At 43.9% G+C, this 18,267-nt stretch overlaps 1 protein-coding gene across 2 annotated transcripts in view; it reads left to right on the forward strand.

Annotated features, from left to right (window-relative positions):
• Positions 1 to 18,267, forward strand: part of Atp6v0a4 (ATPase H+ transporting V0 subunit a4) — a 113,613-nt gene that overhangs the window by 38,599 nt on the left and 56,747 nt on the right. The window lies entirely within an intron of this gene.

Here is an 18,267-nt window from a genome sequence, read left to right on the forward strand (position 1 = left end):
AATTGTTTTTTTTTTTTTTTTTTTTTGGTGGGAACAGGGGATTGAACTCAGGCCCTTGGGCTTGCCAGGCACATGCTTATTCAACTGAGCCACCTCCCCGAGGGTGCATGAAAACATACTTCTGTATTTAATGACTAGCTGGAGAACTACTTGCTCTTTTAAAATGTCAGTGAACCCAGGCATGGTGGCACACACCTGTGATCCCAGCACTCTGGGAGCCTGAGGCAGGAGAATGGCAAGTTCGAGCTCGGCTTGAGCAACTTAGTGACTTAGAAAGATCCTGTCTCAAGGGCTGGGGAGATAGCTCAACGGCATAAATGATGCCTCACAAACACAAGGTCCCAAGTTCGATCCCTGATACTGGAAAAAAAAAAAAATCCTGCCTCAAAAGTAAAAATAAAAAAATTATATACATGTGTATGTGTGGCTAGGGATCTAACTCAGAGAGAAGGCCCTGGGCTGAATCCCTAGTACTGGAAAAATATCAGTGAAATAAAGAAACAGTGTATTATCTGGTCTTGGGAAGGTTGTTTAGTTTCGCTATGTCGCATACTTTTACAAAGTAAATTGGGCTGAACCTTTGTTTCCTACTGGAAACCCTTTTGAGGGGCAGGGCTGTGTCTGGTTCTCTTCTTTTTCCTCTTTTCCTTCCCTGTTGAGAGTTAGATTGTTTACTTTGTTTTTGCATAAACTAGATTGTGGTTGCTAATACTGTATCTTTTCTAACTTCCAACAAGTCAACAGCACTGGAAGATGGTGCCTGGAGCTCAGTCAGGGAGCTCCAGAGAAATTTAAGCTATTTTTGTGTGTCTCAAGGGGATTGTCTCGGAAATCTATAACGGATAACAGTAAGAGCTGTCATTTTCTGGATACACTGTGCAGCTGGACTCACAGAGACTTTGGGGAGCCAGGGTCTCTTCTCTTAAAAATAAAGCAATCCTCGGGGCTGGAGAGATGGCTCAGTGGTCTAAAGCACCTACTTAGAACAAGCTTAGCAAAGCACAGGGACCGCGGTTCAATCCCCCAGCACCACATGCCAGCCAGCCCCGCCCCCTGCTGGGCTGAGCTGGCCCCACACACACACACACACACACACACACACACACACACACACACACACAAATAAAATTTATAAAAAAAAAAAAAATAAAGCAATCCTCGACATGCCATGCTGGCCCCGTCCCCGGGGTGCACTGAGACATGATTGAGACTGGACGTGGTGGCACACACCTGTAATCCCAGCACTTGGAGGCTGAAGAGCGGAGGATCGCTAGGAGTCCAATCTGTGTAGTGAGCCCCTGTAGACCCTGTCCTAAATACATTAAAAAAAATAAATAAATAAAGCAAACCCTCCTGTGATGCTTCATTACCTCCTCACCTACTTTCCTGTTCCTTCCTTTCTCTTCTCTGCTTGAGATTTTGAAAGACTTGCCGTCACTTTTGTACAGCAAATCCTGTTCTTGTCTACACGGCCCATCAGAAGAAGTTTGCTTTCACCCAGAAAGGCCAGCAATACAGCTTCCCTGTCCTAGCTCAGGGGCAGTGCAGTGCTTCAGCCCTAGGTCCCAACTTGAGTATGTGGAAATCTCCATCCACTCCCCTCCTACAAGAGCTTACCTGGTCAGTGCACCAATGACATTATGCTGGTTGGGCTTAGTAGGCAAGAAGTACCAGCTACTGTAGACTTACTGGTGAGGCATCTTTGGATCTGAGGGTGAGAAATAAATCAAGCTAAAATTTATGGGCTTCTACCTTAGTGAAATTTCTAGGGCTCTAGTGGTCTGGGGCATGTTGAGCTATCCCTTCTGATGTGGAGGAGAAGTTTTAATAGCGGACCTTTCTACAACCAAGAAAGAGACACAATGCTTAGTGGGCCTTTTTGAAGGATTAAAAAAAAAATTATTTGTTTATTTGGTACAAGGTCTTGCTATTCAGCTCAGACTTGTAGTGATCCTCCTGTCTCAGCCTCCCCAGCACTGGGATTACAGGCATGCACTGCCATACCCGGTTTCAGGGCCTGCACAGCATGCCTGGGGTTTTGGGGGCTGGTATAGCATGTGGTACCTGGGATTGAACCCAAGTCCTTGTGCTTGCCATGCAGGTGCTTAGACTGTAGAGCTATCTCCCCAGCCCTAGTGGGCCTTTTTGGATTTAAAAGCACTGTGATTTCTCATTTGGAAGAGTTACCCTAACCTGTTGGCCAAGTGACTCCAAACGCTGCTGCTTCTGAGTGGGACCCAGCATAGGGGAAGACTCTGCAACTGGGCCAGGCTGCTCTGCTGCTTGGCCTACGTGAACCAGCCAACCTAGTGGTATTGGGAGTGTGAGTGACAGCCAGGCATGCTCTCTGGAGCCTTTGGCAGGTCCCTCTAGGTGAACTGCAGAACTGTGGAGTAAGGCCTGGTCATTATCCGCAAGAAAGCAGCTCTTCACCCGTTCCGGGGATTTAGGGGAGACAGATGCTTACCTGTGGTCCACCAAGCTACCACGCAACCAGAACTGCCCATTGTGAGTTCAGTGTTTTCGACACCATAAGCCAGAAAATTGGGCATGTGTGTTAGTTCCTCATCATCAGATGGAAGTGGGGGATCGACAGCTGGCCCGAACTTGTCCTGAAGGCACAAGTAAGTTCTGTGAGGAAGGGACTCACATTCCTGGGCTGCCTACCTTTTCTCAGCGCACACCTGTGACCTCATGGGAAGCTCCCTGTGACCAATTGTCAGAGGAAGACCTTGCCCTGCAAGTGGATGTAGTTGATGGATATAGTTGCTGGACAATAGTGAGGGGAAATCTCAGTGGCAGCACCTTGGACATGTATCTGGCTGGCATTTTGGAAGGAAAAATTGGCCACATGAGTGATTGACTATGTGCTTTGATAGGTTTTGACTGGATAGTCTCAACACCAAAAGGGTTATGATTTTAAAAATGGTAACACAGTCTTTTGGAGGAGAGGTGTGTGGCTAGACCTCTTGAAATAGGCAAGAAGTGTGACAATATTTCTTTCCCATGGGAAGCTCACCAAAGGTTGATCTCAGCTCCAGAGGATTTTAATACTCAAATCAGTAGGATGATCCATCTGTGGATACTAGCCAGCCTCTTCTCTCAGCCAGCCCCGTCATTGCCCAACAGGCTCATGGACAGAGTGTCCCCGGTGGTGAGCTTGGAGGTTACGCTGGGCTCAGCAGTGTGGGCTTTCATGCACTGTGCTGGGGAGGGACCCCAGAACCTCAGACACGGTAAGCATGCACTCTGCCACCAGCCAGAGGCTGCCTGCTATTACTATTTTATTTACAGATGGAACCTGGTTCAACAAGATGTGCACAGCTGCCAAGTTGGACTTGCAATGATTAGTTATATGCATCAACTTGACTATGCTAATGGGTGTCCAAGTAGCTGGTAAAACATCTTTCTGGATATGTCTGTGAGGGTGTTTCTGAACAAGTTGAACAAGCCGGATGAATAAAATTGGTTGCCTTTCAGGGGGAGGATGGCACGTGTCTGAAATCTCAGCACTCTGGGAGACTGAGGCAAGAGAATTGTGAGTTAAAGCCCAGCCTGGACAACTAAATGACTTAGCAAGACTATCCCAAAATTAAAATATAAAAATAAGAAGAAGGGTTGGGGGTGTAGCTCAGTGCAAAAACAGAGGAGGAGGAGGAAGAGGAGGAGGAGGAGGAGGAGGAGGAGGAGGAGGAGGGAGGCATGGTGATCCTTGCCAACTGGGAGATAACATCAAATCTGTTGTAGGTCTAAATAGAAAGGAAAGGTGAAGGAAGAGGAATATGCCTCCTTTGTAAGCGGGGATGTCTCTTCGTCCTCTCTGTGGATTTGAAACGGTTCAGTAGGCTTTGCAGCTTGCAGGCCACCTGCTGATCATGGGGCTTCTTGGCCTTCACTAGTGTGCGAGCCAGTACCTGTAATAAACCTGTGTGCACATGTGCGCACGTACACGCACGTCATGCGTGAGCATGTATCCCGTTAGTTCTGTTTCTCGAGAGAGCCCTAATACATCTGCCACCTGCGTGTCCCCTTCAGTAAACTGTCTCTGTGCCTCAGCCTATTTTCTAATTGTGTCATTTGCTATTGCTGATGCAGTTTTGAGGACTCTACAATTCTCGCCGTGAGTCCTTTATCAGATACGAGGCTTGCGAGTGTTTCTTTTCCCCTCCAGCCTCTTACGTGGCCTTCTGTTCTTTTTCTGTGTGCATCTATGTCTATTGCTAGGGCTTGATCTCAGAACTTTCTCATTGAGCTACATGGTCTTCGGTTAATAAAAAAGGTTTTTTGTTAGTTTGTTGTTGTTGTTGTTTTAAATACTGAGGATTGATCCCAGGGGCTCCCATGTGCTAAACCACTGAGCTACATCCTCACACTTTTTATGTCAAGACAGCATCTTGCTAAATTGTTTGGCCTGGCCTTAAATTTGTGACCTCCTGCCTTAGCCTCTTGAGCAGCTGCTATTACATCTGTGTATCATTGGGCCTGGCGAAAAGAAGGCTTCCCGGGGTTGGCGATTGCACCCAGGGCCTCATGCCTGGTAGGCAAGTGCTCTTGCACTGAGCTACATTCCAAGCCCTAAAAAGTTTTATTTATTGAATATTTTTGTTTTTTTTTGTGGTATCTTGGGCTGAACCCAGGGCCTCCCACTTGCTAGCCAAGCACTCTTGCACTGAGCTGCACCTCAATTTTTTCTTTTATGGTTGTGCTTTATGCGTCATACTTAAGAACTCTTTACCAGGCCCTCTGTTTTGAAATGTTCTACAGTATTTCTTCTAAAAGTTTCATAGTGTTACTTTTAAAGTGGACCTGTGATCCATTTAAAATTTTTATTTCATTTCATTTATTTTATTTTATTTTTTCAGTGTTGGGGATTGAAATAAGGGCCTCCTGCTTGTTAGCGAGTGCTCTACCACTGAGTGACACCCACAGGCCCTTCAATTAACTTTTCGTTTGTTTGTTTTTGAGACAAGATCTCACTATGTAGACCAGGCTGGCCATGAGCTGGCGGCGATCCTCCTGCCTGAACCCCCCAAGTGCTGAGATCACAGGCGTGCGCCACCATGCCCAGCTCCTTGAATTAACTTTGTATAAAATGTGAGGTTTAGGTCACAGTTGAGTTTTTGGGTTACAGATATCCAACTGGTCCACCATGAGTGCCCCAAAGACTCGCCTTCTCTCCCTACTCAGTTGTCAAGAGCAGTTGGCCGGACATGGGTGGAAACCTACTTCTGTGTCTCCCTTCTTCCTACCACTTTGCGAACTATAACCGTTCAGCCAATCATGAAGGAGCTGCATGGCTTTTCCTCTCACCCTTGCCAGCAACCTTGGCTGGGAGGGGCAGAGGTGCCCCCTACTGTGGGGCTCCACTTGGCCCTGCCATGGTGTCCTCATCACCAAGGGGACAGGGGTGAACGCTGTGATCAGCTCTCTCCAGGGACCTCCACTGAGGTGGAGGAGGGGCCTTTGCTACCAGGCAGTGGGGTGGAGTGCAGGCCTTTGCAGTCATTTATGCCATTTGTCACAGTTGGGTGAGGGTGGATGACTGGACTCCCTGAGGGATTTATTGGCATGGGGTGGCGGTACAAGGCCACGGGTTTTCCTGTGATATTTGGCTGTATTAGAATAATAATTTCTGGATGTTTTCTTTCTTACTAGGCTGCTGCTTAATAGCTTTCTAGGGGGCTTCTTGGTCAACACATGTACTGGCTTCTGCAGCACCAATCTGGAAAGTATGAGGCAAACAGAAGGGTCTTGGGGACTCCTTGCTGTCATTCCTTAGATCCCTAGAAAGTCTATTTCTGGCTTCAAATTGTCTTGTGTTTGAATATATATATATATTTGTTTTGTAGTACTAGGGGTCAAACTCGAGGGTGCTCCGCCATGGAGCCCTAGCCCTACCCCTAGCCCTTCTTATTTCTAGCCCAAGCCCTTTTATTTCTTGCAAGAAAGTCTTGCTAAGTTGCAGAGGCTAACCAGGCATTGTGATCTTCCTATGGCAGCCTCCTAAGTACCTCGGATCACTGACGTGTGTCACCATACCTGGTTGTCCAGGGCTTTCAGTTTTACTTGTTAGTAGGAAAAAAAGAATTGATAAATTTTTTTGTAAGAGTATAAGAAGTAGTAGAAAAAACGCATTAGAAATAATACAGAATTTCACTGAACAAATTAATAGGAATTCCACAATTGTTGTTATATTGTATAATGTTGTCTTCAGATTAGTTGTTTAGATTACCAGATATAGACTTGAAAAATTGGTAGAAAAAATTGTAAGAATTAAAAGAGAGAAGAGAAAAATGTAAGCATTAAGTGTTCCTTTCAATAGACTAGTAGAAATCAGCAGTACAATTATCCATCCTGTATACAGACATAAATAGATCTTTTCTCCTCTCTTCTCTATTTTGTCCCTTTCCTAATCCCAGTTGTTCCTTCCCATTCAATGGTTCCTTTGCCTTTCACAGTGTCTATTGATTGTATCTTTCAGATTTTACTTACTCTTTCAGGATCTCACGCTAGTGAGGCAAAGTGATGTTTTTATATGTAGGTCTAACTAATTTCACTTACGAGTATGGTCTCTAGTTGCATCCATTTACCTATAAAATCCTTGAGTTTACCTTTGTATAGCTAAGTAATACTCCATTGTGTAAAAATATTTTTTTTTATCCGTTCCTCAGTTGATGGGCATTTGGGTTGTTTCCAAGATTTAACTATGCCAAATTGGGTTTCTATAAACATGTGTGCGCATACTTTGCTGTGTCATATGATGGTTTCAGCTCTTTCGGAAAAGTACTCCAGAGGGAAATACCTGGGGTGAATGGGACCTCCAATCGTAGTTTTCTGAGGAATCTTCACACTGATTTCCATAGTGGATGTAGCAGACTGCATTCCCATCAACAGTGGAAAAAGGTTCTTACTTCTCCACAGTCCCTCTGACATCTATTATTGGTTGACTTCTGTTTTTGTTGTTGTTAATTTAGGTATTTGGTACAAGGATTGTAATGCTGCTTGGACTCAGTGATCCTCCTATCTCAGCCCCCCCAGTGCTGGGATTACAGATATGTGCCACCAACACCCAGTCTTGGTGGCTGGCTTGGTATGAGGCTAGCATAGCATGTGGTACCCAGGATCAAACCTGGATCCTTGCACTTGCCAGGTGGGTGCTTAAATGGTTGAGCTCTCTTGTGGTTGACTTCTTGATGTTAGCTATTTTTTTTTCTTTTTTAAAATGTATTTAGCATAGAGTTTATAGGGTCTCACTGTGTAGATTGGACTCATAGTGATCCTTCTGTTTACAGCCTCCCGAGTGCTGGGATTACAGGCATGTAATACCATGCCCAGTCTCAATCACTGGCTCAGCATGCCCCAGAGGCAGGGCTGGCATGGCATGCAGGGGATCAAACCCCAGCCATGCGCTCTGCCTAGGCAGGCACTTTAATCCACTAAGCTATCTGGCTGGCCAATGTCAGCCATTTGATCTGGGGTGAGAGCTCAGTGTTGTTTTAATTTGCATTTTTCAAATAACCAATGATATTGAACACTTTTTCATATATTTATTTGCCATTTGTGTTTCTTCATCTGAGAAGTGTCTTTTCATCTCAGATGCCCATTTTGGATTGGGTCTTTAATTTCTTTTCTTTTTTTTTATGTATTTGGTACAGGGTCTCACTACATAGCTCAGGGACTCGTAGTGATTTTCCCATTTTCAGCCTCCCAAGTGCTGGGATTACAGGTGTGCACCACCATGCCCGGTTTCTATGGCTCACTCAGCATGGCCAGGGGTGGGACCCGAGTAGCATGGGGTGCTAGGGATCAAATCCCAGTCCCTGTGCTTGCCTAAGCAGGAGCTTAGTCTGCTCAGTTATCTCACTGGTCTGGGTCTTTGAATTTTGGAAGGCTCATTAAAAAAAAATCCTTTATATATTTTACATAGAAGTCCTTTGTCAGAAGGGTAGTTGGCTAAAATTTTTTTCCCAATTTGTAGGTTTTCTTTTTATTCTGTTGTTGGTTTCCTTTGATGTGCAGAACATTTATTTATTTATTATTTATTTATTTATTTCAGAACTGGAGATTGAACTCAGGCCCTTGCGCTTGCCAGGCAAATGCTTATTCTATTGAGCTATATCCCTGTCCCCTAACTTTTTTTTTTTTTAAGATGAGATACCAATTGCTGATTCTTTGAAGTATTTCCTGTGCAGTTTGGTTTTTGTTCATGAACTCTCTACCTACTCCTATGTCTTCCAGATTTGTACCTACTTTCTCTGTTGGTAGATTTAATGTTTTTGTTTTAATATTTAAATTTCTGATCCATTTTTAATGTAGTTTAGTGCATGGTGACAGACATGAGTCTACTTTTAGCCTTCAGCATGTGGAAAGCCAGTTTTTTTCAGCACCATTTATTAAAGAGGTTATCTCATGTTTGGCTCTTTTGTCAAAGATAAGGTGGTTGAGTGTGCTTGTAGTTGTGTGTACCTATTCTAATCTGTTCCATTGATCCTCAGGTATGCTCTTTTTTTTTTTTTTTTCCAGTACCATGCTGACTTTATCACAGAAGCTTTGCAGTATAATTTCAAGTCAGGGATTGTGATGCCTCCTGCTTTTCCTTTGTTACCTGGGATTGCTTTTGCCATTCTGGATCTCTTTTGGTTCCCAATGAATTTTGGAATGTTTTCTCTAGATTTGGTGAGGTATACTAATGATATTTTAGTTGGGATTGCATGGAATCTGTATAACAATTTTGGGAATATGGCCATTTTTGAAATGCTGGTTCTTCCTATCCATAAGCAAGAAGTATCTTTCCATTACCTGAAATCCTCTTTGATCTCTCTTTTCAGAGTACTCTAATTTTCACTGTATAAATCTTATACTTACTTTGTTAGACTAATTCCTAAGTATTTCTTTTGGGGGGGGATATTATTGTGAAGGACATGGTTTCCCTAATCTTTCTCTCAGTGTGTTTCTGTACAGAAATGCTATTGATTTTTGAGTGTTTACTTTGTATCCTGCTATGCTTCTGAATTTGGTTATTAAATCTATAAATCCCTTCCTGGTCTATTTCTGATCTTCTATGTAGAGTATCATGTCATCTGCAAATAATAGTAATTTCACTTCTTACTTTCTAATCATTGTCCCTTGCATTTGTCTTTCTTGCCTAATTGATCTGGCAGATGTTTCCAGAACTATATTGAACAGGTGTGGTGACAGTGGAAATCCTTGTCTTGCTCCTGATTTTAAATTGAAGGCTTTCAGTTTTTGTTCATGTAGTATGATGTTGGCTATTGGTTTGTCATAAATGGCTTTAATCAGTTGAGGTAAAGGCATTCTATTCTGATTTTCTGTATGTTTTTCTTTTATCATGAATGATTGTTGGACTTCATGGAAAGGTTTTTCTGCATCTCTTGAGATGATCATGTGAGTCTGTCTTTGGCTTTGTTGATATGATGTATTACATTTATTGATTTGTGTATATTGAATCATCTCTGCATTCCATTGATAAATCCCACTTGGTCATGATGTATAATCTCCTTGATGATTTGCTGCATTCTGTTTGCTAGTATTTTATTGAGGATTTTTGCATCTATGTTCATTAGGGAGGTAGTTTTGTTGGTCTTTCTCTGATGTTGGTATCAGAGTAAATACTTGTCTCCAGGGGTGAATTTAAGAGTTGCTTCCCTTTCTATTTCACTGAAGAGTTTGAAAAGAGTTGGCATTGAATATTCTCCAAATTTCTTGTAGAATTCAGATGTGAATCCATCAGGAATTGGGCTTTTCTGTTGGTAGATCTTTTAATTACATTTTTCATTTCATTGGCTGATATTGTGTTATTCAGAATTCTTTTATCTTCTTGACTCAGCTTTGGTAATTCATATGTATCTAGGTATCTATTTCTTCAGTGTTTTCTGTAGTGTGAGAAGAAAGATTTTGGACATAGGTATTGATAGTCTTCTGAATTTTTATAGGGTCTGTAGTGATTTCACCATTTTTATTCTTCACTGCCTTTAAATTTTTTTCCTTTTTTCATAAAGTTGGCTAGAGATTTATCAATTTTATTTATTTTTTCAAAGAACTAACTCTTCAATTCACTAACGCTTTGTATGTTTTATTCATTTGCATTGTATCAATATCTGCTCTGATCTTTAAAATTTCCTGCCTTCTTTGGGCTTTGGGCTTGACTTACTCTTCTTTCTAGAAGCTTGAAGTGCAGCATAAGGTTGTTTATTTGGGCTCATGTTGTTTTCCTAATGTGAGAATTTACTGCTGAAAATTTCCCTATTAAGATTGCTTTTATTGTGTCCCACAGGTTCCCGTAAGTTGTATTTGCATTTTCATTTGATTGTAAATATTATTTGATTTCTTCTTTAATTTCATCAGTGATCCATTGGTTGCTCATGAGGGTGTTATTTGATTTTTATGTTTATTGAGGTTTTGCAATTTCTTTTGTCAATAATTTCTCTTTTCATTGCACTATTGTTCTATATTATGCATGGGATAATTTCAGTTCTTTTGCATTTACTCAAGTATGCTTTATGTGTTAGTATATGGTCTATTTTGGAGAATATACTAGTCAGGTACAGGTCACCACCTGGCCTAACTCTATTAGGTCATTTCTGTCTCTTTCTACAATATCTGTCAGTACTCTTTGTAGGGTTGATTCGGTGGTCATGAGTTTCTTCAGTTGTTGTCATGGAAGTATCTTATCTCTCATTAAATTTGATTGATAGTTTTGAAGGGTACACAAATCTAAGTTAGAAATTTTTTTTTCAGGACCTGGTCTATCCCATGGGTAGCTGTGAAGAATGTGTGTTCTGATGTTGTTGGGTGGAACACTCTGCAAAGGTCTACTAAGTTGATTTCTTCACAAGTTTGGTTTTGTTCTGTTATTTCTTTGCTGGTATTTTTGCTGAGTTGATCTATCTCTTTGTGATAATGGAGTATTACAGTTGCCCATTACAATTATATTATTGCTCATTTGATTTTTCATGTTTGTTAAAATTTGTCTTATATAGCTGAGTGCTCCTACATTAGGTACATGTATATTTCTGATTGTTGTCTTCTTTTCAGATTTCCCCTGGCAAGTATGTTGTGGCCTTCTTGCTTGCTTGTAGGACAGGTTGGTCTCCTGGCATACCCCGAGGGGAAACAGTGGCAGGAATGAGGAAAAGATAGACAAGAAGATAAGAGTTAGGACAGGTGGTGACCTGTGCCTGATTGGCAAAAGGACCCCAGAACAACAGTAGGAGCATTTATTTATGTGTTTTCAAAGTTAATGTCATATGACAGAAGGTTTCCCTACTGAATAATAGCTGACATTAATCAGGCAGGATGCTTTTCTCAGGACTGCGGAAGGTTGACGGCTTTAGGCACCGAGGCCTAGTCTTGCTCACACACATGTCCAATTTCCAGCTTCGGTGCCTCTCAACATTCTCTTTTAATCATTCTTGGTTTGAAATTGAAGTTGTCAGCAACCAAAATAGCTACCCCTGATTTTTTTTCTGGGTTCATATCACATAGAGTATTGTTTTCCATCCTTTGACCACTAACCTATGAATTTCCTTTGAGTTAAATGGGTTTCTTGTGTAGAGTATATTGTTAGCTTTTGTTTCTTGATCCATTCTTCCTGTCTGCTTCTTTTGATTGGTGAATTGAAGCCAGTTATATTGAAGCTGTGGTCATTTCTGTCTCTCTCACAATATCTGTTGGTACTCTTTGTTGGGTTGATTTGGTGGTCATGAGTTTCTTCAGTTGTTCTTTGTCATGGAAGTATTTTATCTCTCCATTAAATTTGATTGATAGTTTTGAAGGGTACACAAATCTAAGTTGGAAGTTTTTTTTTTTCAGGAACTGAAATACTTCACTCCAGGCTCTTCTTGACTTGATGGTTCATGTTGAGAAATCTGCCATGATTCTGATGGGCTTTCCATTATAGGTGATCTGTTTCTTTTCTTTAACAGCTTTTAATATTCTGTTCTTTTGCTGAATTTCTGGGAGCATGATTATTATGTGTCTAGATGTAGATCTGTTTTGATTATGGCTAATTGGAGTTCTATATGCCTCACTTACTGTATATCAGATTCTTTCCCTGGGATTGGAGAATTTTCTGCTACTACTTCTGAAATAGTTTTTATGCCATTTGTACTGACTCCTGCTGTTTTGTTGACATCTGTTAGTCTTATATTGTTTTTCTTTGCATAATTGTGCAGCTGTTGAATTCGTTTTTCCTGGTCCCTTGTTATTTTTAAGAGATCTTTCCTTTCGCAATACCTAGTTGCAATGGTGTCCTCCAGGTCTGATAGTCTATCTTCAGTTTCATTCAAGCAGTTTTGCCAGCTTTCAATGGCAGTTTCGATTTCCTGGATATCTGTTTGAATCTGTTTTATGTGATCTAATTATTTCCTGTATTGTTCATTCAGAGTTTCCATTATTTTTCAATTTCCTCCTCCTTCTCCTCCTCCTCCTCTTCCTCCTCCTTCTTCTTCTCCTTCTCCTTCTCCCTCTTCCTCCTCTCCTCCTCCTCCTCTTCCTCCTCTTCTCCTCCTTCTCCTCTCCTGTACCTCCTCCTCCTCCTCCTCTTCTCCTTCTCCCTCCCCTTCTCCTTCTCATTCTTCTTCTTCCTCTTCTTCTTCTATGGCTTCTTTAGATGTGCTGAGAAATTCTTTTATGATTGTTATTATTATTATTACTATTATTATTACTATTATTATTTTACCAGTAATGGATTGCTAACTGGTGGTCAACTTGTCACACCCAGCTGAATTGAACTCGTGTGGTGCTGGGTGTGGGAGGCCCACCTAAGGATTGTTGACAGCAGCAGAAGAGGCAGAATTGGAGATGTTGAGAGGCTGTTAGGGAAGCTGTTTGGTGAAGCTGTTGGAGCTGTTGGAAACTACTTGTTCTTTTGGGCTATTCTGCTGGAGGATCTTGTCATGCTGGCTTTCCTGATGAACTTGGCTGCTTTTGTTGGAGGAGTAGCTTGGAGCTTGTTGTCACTGAGAATGGCTACATTTCATTTTGGGGGAGCTCTAGTCCTTATCTTGAGCATCACTTCATGGCTCTGGAGGGGAAGATGGTGTGCTGCTCAACCTCATGGAGAAGCTTGTCATGTTGGCTTTCCTGATGGGAACTCAGCTTTCCTCATCACTGGAGGAGCTTGGAACTTCACTGTCACTGAGGAGATGGCCATGATACTTTTGGCTGAGCTCTGGTTCTTACCTTGTACATTGCTTTCTGACTCCAGTTCAGACCCCTCAGCTTTCTGGCATGGATCCTTCAGCCCACTGGCATATACTTTATAGCTTCTACCATTGACCTTTAGGCCTTTCCAGCATAGATCTGTGAAGCCAGCCTGCATGAGACATTGTTGTGGGCTCTAGGCCTCAAATTGGACTTGTGAAAAGCACGGTTATGGGCTCTAAGTTTTCAGCTGGACTCATGCAGGATGTTATGAGAGAATCCAGGCTCTCAGCTGGATTCTTTGGTCTTTAGTGTGTGGAGAGATTTCCTGCACTCTTTGTGTATGATTCTTTGAGTGATTATAAAATATTCTTATATGGGCTGGCCAGATAGCTTAGCAGACTCGTGCCTGCTTAGGCAGAGTGCAGCAGCCAGGGCTCAATCCCTGGCTTGCCTTGCCAGCCCTGCCCCCAGGGCATGCTGAGACTGTGTTTGAGACTGGGCATGGTAGCATGCACCTGTAATCCCAGCACTTGGGAGGCTGATAACAGGAGAATCACTATGAGTCCAATCTCACTATGAGGGGCTAGGGAGATAGCTCAGTAGATTAAGCACTTGGCTGGCAAGTGCAAGGACCTGTGTTCAATCCCCAGTTCAAAACAAAACAAAACAAAAATCTCACTATGAGTTTGATCTACATAGTGAGACCCTGTAGATCCTGTAACAAATACATAAATAAATATTTTTAACATCTTATAAAATGCGTCCTGTATTGTATTGTTCCCCTTGCAAAAACCCCAAAGCACAACATTAACTGAGTTTTTTTTTTTTTTTGCCAGCTCAGCCCACCCTGAGGGTGGATTTGGTGCAGCATGTGGTGCCAGGAATCGAACCGAGGTCCCCTGTGCCCGCCTAAGCTTGCCTAAGCAGGTGCTTTAGACTGCTGAGCTATTTTGCCAGCCCATGAAAGATTATTTTTGATATGATTTTGTCTATAGCCTAATGGAATTGTTTCTTTACTTCAGTTGCTATCATCTCAGAAGTTTCAAGGGTGTGACTTCCAAGTTCTTCTATGTCCCTGTTTGCTGGACTTGTTGTGGGTGCGCTGGAGATCTAAGATTACCTTTTGCTCCTTTATTTTGACATTTTTGAAGCTCCCAGTGTTCACCCAGACTCAGCAGTAATGGTACAGGGGCCGGAAGCAGGTCAGCAAGGCTCCTGGGACGGTGGGGAGGGGTAGGTTCACCTAAGCTCTTGCTGTCCAAGGTTCAATGTGGCTTTCACCACACTGTGTGTGTGGCAGGTGGGAGGAGGGGGGCTGAGCTGCAGCTCAGAAAGTGTCCAAGGATGATGGGGGTGGCCCAAAGCTCAGCAAAACTTGAGAAAAGTCTTTCTAGTCTATCTTTCCAATGCAGGAACTAGAGTAATAGCATTTAAAAATGTGAACCGGGTATTAAAATTGCTTTATCTCCAAGGGCTTCCTAAAGTGATTAGGATAAAACCTAAGTTTCTTAATGGGAAATCAGACCTCACCTGGCTTGGCTACGCCGTACCCTGGACACACATCACACACATCTCCGTCTACGCTTCTGCACACAGCAGCCACACCGGCCTCCTTGCTGTTTCTTGAATGTTCTAAACCTTACCAAACCTTGTTCTGGCCTGGATCTAAAGTGACTCCCAAAACCCCCGTGTTGGTGGTGACTGGATAGGGGACGTGATACGTGCCTTGCTGTTAGGTGAGGCCTGGCTGGCAGAGGCAGTTGCTGGGGTCATGATGTGGAAGGCTGTAGCTCCCCTCCTGGCTGTTTCCTTGGCTCTCTCTTCTTCCGGGCCACCGCGAAGTGAGCAGCTCTCCTCCACTGAGCCCCTGCACCCTCCTGGGGATGGGAACTGTAAGGCAGAATAAACCTCTCCTTTGCGTAATGTCTATCAGTGATGAGAAAGGTGACGATACACCAGGCAATGAGACATCATGGGACATGGAAGTAAGGACTCTGGTGTCAGAGGACCTGCTGTAAGGAACGGAGCAACCAAACGCCTCTACCTCCATCTGTTCCTGGAGGCTAAGAGGACCATGTCTCACCAGGACCATCGTCTTGCCTTACATGGTGGTTGAGAAGGCGAGGACGAACACTCGGCACCTTCTTAATGTCTCAAGGAGTCTCTGAGAGCAATACCCTGCACAGCGCAGGTGCCCATCGCTGTATTGGCTCTGTGACTGGCCACACCCCTCCCCTGCCCTCTGCCCTTGCTCCTGGAGTCACCTGTGCAGGCCCACAACAGCGCCACCTGCTGGGGGAAGCTTTCCTGCACATTCACCTCTCTAGCTCAAACTGATCTCAAATTCACAGTGATCCTCTTGCCTCAGCCTCCTGTGTGCTGGGATTACGGGTGTGCGCTACTACACTCGGTTTGTTTTTTACTTTGGGGGAAGATAAACTTCCTGACATGGGGGTTTTGGGCCAAAGGATGTGCACCTTGCCTTTCAGATGGGTTGTGCTAGTTTGTAGCTGGTCTTCTGCACTTTAAAAAAAATGTATTTAGTATAGAGTCTGTAGGGTCTACAGGGTCTCACTACGTAGATCAGATTCATAGTGATCCGCCTGTTTACAGCCTCCTAAGAGCTAGGATTACAGGCGCTCGCCACCATGCACAGTCTCAATCGCTGTCTCAGCATGCCCTGAGGGTAGGGCTGGCTCGGCAGGAATGCACTTTTGACTTGAGGCTTTAGGAGCAAAAAAGGGCCCAAAGGGGGAAAAAAATTTGCTGCTATTTTTAATTTTTTTAAATGAATGTATGTCAGTGATACATAATAATTACATTCTTCTTGGGGAATTGGTACATATACAGATTGAATCTTGAAACTCTCTTCCCTCCTGTGCTCCCTACCTTGAAGATAGGAAACTGAGGCCAGAGGTTGAATCCTTCCCCACAGCTTGCACAATAAGAGGCAGTTCCAGGAGTGGGCGCTGCTTTTAGCTGTCAGGAAGGTGACCTTTTGACTCTGTCCTCGTGCTCCTGGGCAAGGGGATATCTGAAGATCCTGCCCCACCTAGCTGGCCTGGGGTGGGGGTGGCAGATTCATTCACTTGTGAGCTCAGGCTCTGTGGTGTTCAGTCTCCTGCTCTGTGCTGCAGGCTCAGCTCTGGGACCATTTGGACAACTCAGACAGATCTGCCCTGGCACAACAGGTGGACTGGTTCAGCTCCACCTCCCAAGACCCTTGGTGGGCCTTCCTTTGTGCCCCCAGAGTCCAGCTCCACCATGCTAGACTCTCACCCTGTGTTCTCCCGGCTGCCTCCCAAAATTCCGATTTTCACAGTTTTTGCAGAATCAGCAGCGTGATTCTGCACAAACCATCCAAGGGGCTCGCTAAGAAGTCACTAAGAAAGCCAACCTCAGACGACAGGAAATGAACCGGGGATTGAACTCAGGCCCTTGTGCTTTCCAGACAAGCGCTTATTCTACTGAGCTATCTCCCGGGCCCCATTGCTGAATTTTAAGCGCATCCATGAGTGTGTGAGTGTGTGTGCACATGGTGTCTAGGAAACAATTCCCATCTTGTGGAGCTCTAGGCTGATCCAGTTTGAGAGGAATAAGAATGTGTATGGGATTTGGTTCAGAGTCATCAGTGGAGGCTGAAGAGGGCGGGACATGGGTGGCAGCACAACAATGGCTGATGACTTTTGGAGTGGCAGCTTGTTCTGTTTTGTGTATTCTTGCAGATGCATAAATTTTTCCCTAACAGCCAGGTGTGGTGGCAACGGGTCTGTAATCCCAGCCCTTGGGAGTCTGAGGGAGGAGGATGCAATCACTATGTAGACCATGCTGACCTTGATTCCTGACTTTCATGGCCATTTCAACTTTGGGGAAGAGCTAGAAGTCACATAGCACTAGATCTGATAGATGAGGCAGATGAAGACAGGGTGCCACGTTTTCACGTACCTGTGTTCCAGCGGATGATGCTGAGCAGCAGCATTCCCTGTGCTTTCTTTTTATCACACCTGTGAAGAAACTCACAAAAGAGAAGTTCCAGAACTGCTTCAGAAAGAGGCTGAAAAGATGGGACAAGTGCATTGCAAGTGGATGGAGTATTCTGAGGGAGGTGAATGACAATGTTTCTTTCATTCATGGTATATTTTGATCACCCCTAGTGAGCCTCAACAAGAAGGGGGTGACCACCCCATGTAACCCTGTCTTTCTGTCCCACCCATGGGAGAAGTTAAATTTTAGATTCTGGGTATTTGTAAGAATCCATCTGTTGGGGCTGGGGAGATGGCTCAGTGGAATAAGCGCTTCCCTGGCAAGCACAAGGGCCTGACTTCAATCCCCGGTTCAGTCAAAGGAAAAAAAAAACAAAACAAAACAAAAAGAATCCATCTGTCCAGACTGCCAGATAGCTCAGTGGACTACAGCACCTGCTGAAGCACAGCATAGGCGCTGGGTTTGGTCCCTGGCCTGCTGTGCCAGCCCAGCTGAGCCCCTCAGGCACACTGAGCCAACTGAGACTGGGCGTGGTGGCATATGCCTATAATCCCAGCCCTTGGGAGGCTGAAAACAGAAGAATCACTCAAGAGTCGATCTACGTAGTGAGACCCTGTAGACCCTGTACAAAATACATTAAAAGAAAAAAAAAATCCATCTGTCAAATTTTCCTTGGGAAGCACATTGGGGAACAGTTGAGAGAGTGGTCAGCACTGTACTTTCTTTTCCCAAACTGCTGTTCAATGTCATTTTCCCCCCTTGTTTCGTTTTTGTCTTTTTGAAGCAGAGTTTTGCTGTGCAGGTCAGGCTGGCCTTGACCTTGCATAGTAGCCCAGGCACTCTTGAACTGGCAAGGAGCCTCCTGCCTCAGCCTCCTGCGAGATTGAGTGATGGGATTACAGGCTCTGCTGCCCCGCCCTGCCTCGCAGGTCATCCTTACAACTTGAAGGACTGTTTTGGAAGGATTTTTTTGGCTACTTCAGGATGCCTTAAGGGCGGGTCTGGTGCAGCTTCTGGAGCTGGGAATCGAAAGCAGTCCTTTACAAAGCAGTCTTTTACGGTGCTTTGAACAACTGAGCTTCCAGCAAAGCCCCCTGAAGGACTGTTTTGGGGTGG

The sequence above is a fragment of the Octodon degus genome, unplaced genomic scaffold (genome assembly GCF_000260255.1).
Source record: "Octodon degus isolate 3935 unplaced genomic scaffold, OctDeg1.0 scaffold00027, whole genome shotgun sequence".
In the NCBI taxonomy this organism is placed as follows: Eukaryota; Metazoa; Chordata; class Mammalia; order Rodentia; family Octodontidae; genus Octodon; species Octodon degus.